The 4,232-nt window shown below is 44.8% G+C and overlaps 1 non-coding gene across 1 annotated transcript; it reads left to right on the plus strand.

The window, feature by feature from the left end:
- The first annotated feature begins 320 nt into the window (after nt 1-320).
- On the plus strand, nt 321-409 carry trnar-ucg (transfer RNA arginine (anticodon UCG)). Its single transcript is given in 2 exon segments — nt 321-357; nt 374-409. It is a non-coding gene; the product is annotated as a tRNA-Arg (tRNA).
- Nucleotides 410-4,232: the final 3,823 nt, after the last annotated feature.

Genomic DNA, 4,232 nt, shown 5'->3' on the forward strand with positions numbered 1-4,232 from the left:
TTTAGTGTACATGTTTGTCTTTTCTTTTATTTCCCCACTCTCCATTTTGCAGACTGAGTGCGAAAGAGATTCGCTTTCGAGGCTAAACATTTTGATCAAAGATTTGAACATTGTTTATTCTGATTGTAGGTTTCTCGGAGACCCAGCGGGAGTTCAGTTCTCAATTTCCTGATTAGTCGGAAACAGCAAGGGAATATGCTGCAAGAGAGAAAACAATAAATTAACAAAATCAACAAATTGAAAGTAAGAGAAAAATACAAGCAGAGTCTTAACCATCCCTGCCTCGGGTTTAACATCATTTGGAGAGCGCTTTTTTCCCGGACCGCGTGGCCTAATGGATAAGGCGTCTGATTTCGGTATTAATCGAGTTGTTATCAGACGATTGCAGGTTCGAGTCCTGCCGCGGTTGTTTTACTCGCTGGGTGAAAATGTGTCCAACATGCGGCGGAACTGTTTTGCACCCGACCGTTTCCAACAATCGGATAGAACGGAAATCCGTAAATTCCTTTGTTTACCGATGTTGACTCTGCACTTTCAACATTGTCGATCTGGCTGCTCGGGCAGGACAGAGTGTAAAAGTGACTTTATTTCTACTGTTTGGATTCAGAAATGGTCGGCTAATCCACTGTGCTCTGTACGTATGCGTCCGAATCCCACCCTCGTCGTTATTGTATTGAACTTATGATGCGGCCCGACTGAAGTTTTGTACAATCAAAATGGGCTTGAATGCTATTATTATCAATCCGACACGGGAGTTTTAAGTCTGTGTCCCTGGATTGTTTATATTTTGATTAAATGGAGAGGGATAATTTCAATTTTTCACTTGCTGTAATGGAATAAATGTCGAGTGGAGAGGACGGATCGGAGGTACATCTTTTTGTCCTTCCTTGCTTCCTCTGTGGTTTACAGCGAATGAAAGATTAACGGGAAATGCAAATGATGAGGGAGCTGGAACATAAAGGGTTAACTTTACCAATCAGGAAGAAATCTAATTTCAAAACTTTTTAACAATCTTGAACCAGTCCTGTTATTAGATTTGAACCAAATCTGCACATTTTTCCGTTCAATTTAATTCCTCCACCCGCTCATAATCAAGAAAAATTAAATTTCGAAGGAAGTCCGGTCCAGATTTGAGCCCCGGATCTCTCTCATTGTTAACAGTCTCCCGTTTTGAACTAGAATCTCACCCATGGCTCGGTTCCCAGTAACTGCTGCAGAGATTGAAGGACTTCGGTCCCTCCTGCATCTCGTGCATTTCACCATCTCCCGATTATTCGATCGGTATTTGGGAACATGGGAGAAAGCCTGGGTTTAATTCCCCAACATTTTAATCCCCAACAATCCGTCTGTTGATCCCATTCCACGGTGTCTTTAGTTAACAATAACCGCGGGAGCGCAATTGGAATCCAGTCCACAGTTTGTTTCCTTCTCTGTTCCAGTTCTCTCTCGATGTCTCTAAAAGACGATACACTGTTTGGATCAGGAATCGAGTTCTGATCAGCCCTGTGACAGATAGACAAGAATCCGTCACTGAAACCCCGAGACACAGGGAATGCTGTTCATTCTGTTCCAGGGACACTTCGTGAGTCGCTGAAACGTTCGAATTCCCATTCCCACAAAGGACAGAGCCAAGCGGAGGAGGGACGTGTTTCTCAATGATCGGACATTGGAGCCCATCGAAGTGTGAGGTCCGATGGTCGATGGGAGGCTGCGGAACGCCTTGAGGGCTTTGGTTTCCTCCCTTAAACTTGGACCCTTCAGTTCGCTCTTTGTGTTCAGCTGTTTTTGGTGGTGTTACTGAGTCAGGAATATTGGACAAGACAGCGGGAGCATTCCCTGCGCTTCTTTCAACAGCGCTGGGGAATCTTTAACATCCACCGACAGGGCCTCATTTAATCGTCTCTTCTGTAACCTCCCGCCACTTATCCCTCAGGACTGCACTGATCTGGGACACGAAGGACATTCAATTAATCAGCATTTTAAACAGAAAACATCAATCCCTCCCACATCCTGATACATTGCGGTTTATGTACTTTCATTCGTTACCTTGTTTTCTCTCCATGAACCGACTCTCATTCTCTGCTCCACCTTTTGCTCCGATGCTCTTTGCTTCCAAACGGTTCTGCCATGAGCTTCACCTGCCGGCTATTTCCCATCGCGCTCCCGGTAGCCTGCAAGTTCTGCCCCTAATGGGGAGCGCTGAATCCGTCCTGACAAAGAATGGGGAAGTTTACCTGTGCGGTGTGCTGGTTGCTACTGGAATTTAGTTGTTGAACTGCAGTTTTCCCCCTGCAGACACTAGGGGTCCCCAAGCCTGGGCCTTCCGAATCGGCATCAGGAGAGAGAGAGAGAGGGGAAGTTCGAAGGATAGAGAGAGAGAGAGAGTTGTAGCGAGAGAGATAGAGAGAGAGATAGAGAATGTCTGTACGAGAGAAAGAGATGGGGAACGCTCCATGTAATGGGCAAACACAATCTGTAACTGTGTAGATGATTCAGTAGCTGATTTGAGCACCCTCACTCCACAAATCACACTTGGCTTTCGAGCTGTTTATATTATAACGTGGCTATTGTGACGTATTGGGCTTTTAGATCAAATCCAAAACAGGGATTTTAAAAGTTGTGAGCTTCATTCCCAGTGGAGTCAAATTTTAGGCCAGCTGCTTTCGGCGCTGAAATCTTGCATTAAATCTTCAACTGGTTTATTCAAGTCCTTCGAGGAAGGGAAACTGCCGCCTCAACACTTCCCGTTGTACAAGTGGATCCTGTCCCAACCGTCTTTCTTGATGTGTCATTGTCTCTGAACTGGATTGACGAGACTCTCACAACAAGAAGGTTTCACCACCTGCTCAGGGCAAGTTGGAAAAAAAACAAATTTTAAAAATTAGTACAAAGAAGTCAATCCTTCCAGACCGCTTCTGTCCATCCAAATTCGCTTTCTAATCTAATGTACAGCAATATCATAGAACTATAGAATCACACAGCCCAGAAGGAGGCCATTCGACCCATCGTGCCTTTACCTGTTCTTTGATAGAGCTATCCTGTACTCCCCTGCTCTTTCCCTGTAGCACTGCAATGTTTTATCCAATTCCCGATTGAAAGTTATTGTTGAATCTCCTTCCACCACCCGTTCAGGCCGTGCATTCCAGATCACAACAACTCGCTGCATGAAACATTTATTCCTCAAGTCGACTCTGGTTCTTTTGCCAATCACCTTAAAGAGTAAGGCAGTCTTAATGCAGTTGTACGGGTTTTAGGGAGAACTCACCTGGAGGTCTGCGTACAGCTTTATTCTCCTCATCTAAGGAAGGATATACTTGCCTTCCAGGCGGTGCAACAAAGGTTCAATAGATTAATTCCTGGGATGAGAGGGTTGTCCTCTGAGGAGGGAATGAGTAGATAGAGCCTGTCCTCTCCCGAATTTAGAAGAATGAAAGGTGATCTAATTGAATCATATCAGAATATGAGGGGCCTTGACAGGGTAGATGCTGAGAGGTTGCTTCCCCTGGCTGACGAGTCTATGATTCGGGGGAATAGTCTGAGGATAAGGGGTCGGCCATTTAAGACTCAGATGAGGAGGAATCTCTTCACTTAAAGGGTTTTGAGCGTTTGGAATTCTCTACCCGAGAGGGTGTGGATGCTGAGTCATTGAATATATTCAACGCTGAGATCGATAGATTTTTGGACTCTGGGAGAATCAAGGGATATGGGGATCTGGCGGGAAAGCGGAGATAAGGAAAAAGATCAGCCATGATCATAGTGGATAGTGGAGAGGGCTCGAGGGGCCGTCTGACCTACTCCTGCTCCTATTTCTTATCATCTTATGTTCCGAAGCTTTGTATCAAATGTAAGCGAGATTGTTTAATGCAAAGCCGCAGAACGAATTCTGGTTGTTTTTAGATCCTGTTCTCCGCAGGAAAAGGAATAATGTTAAAAAGAGACATTTAAAATTTTGAGAGAACGCGCTACAGACCAGGCAGGAAACTGAGACGGGAAACAAAAATAACATCAACAACTTGCATTTATATTGCGCCGTTAACCTAGTAAAACGTCTCAAGGCTCAGTGAGTGTCGAATCCAACAGCGTAACCTTTCGCCGTAACAACCAGCGGGCAGGTAGCAGAGGCTGAGGCTGATCTGTTTCATGTGGGAGCAGAACACAATATTTCTGCTGTGGATATTAATTATCCTGCAGAATATTAAATAATGTTCTCAACATCTTACATTCCTGATAGG

The sequence above is a fragment of the Heptranchias perlo genome, unplaced genomic scaffold (genome assembly GCF_035084215.1).
Source record: "Heptranchias perlo isolate sHepPer1 unplaced genomic scaffold, sHepPer1.hap1 HAP1_SCAFFOLD_122, whole genome shotgun sequence".
Taxonomy (NCBI): domain Eukaryota; kingdom Metazoa; phylum Chordata; class Chondrichthyes; order Hexanchiformes; family Hexanchidae; genus Heptranchias; species Heptranchias perlo.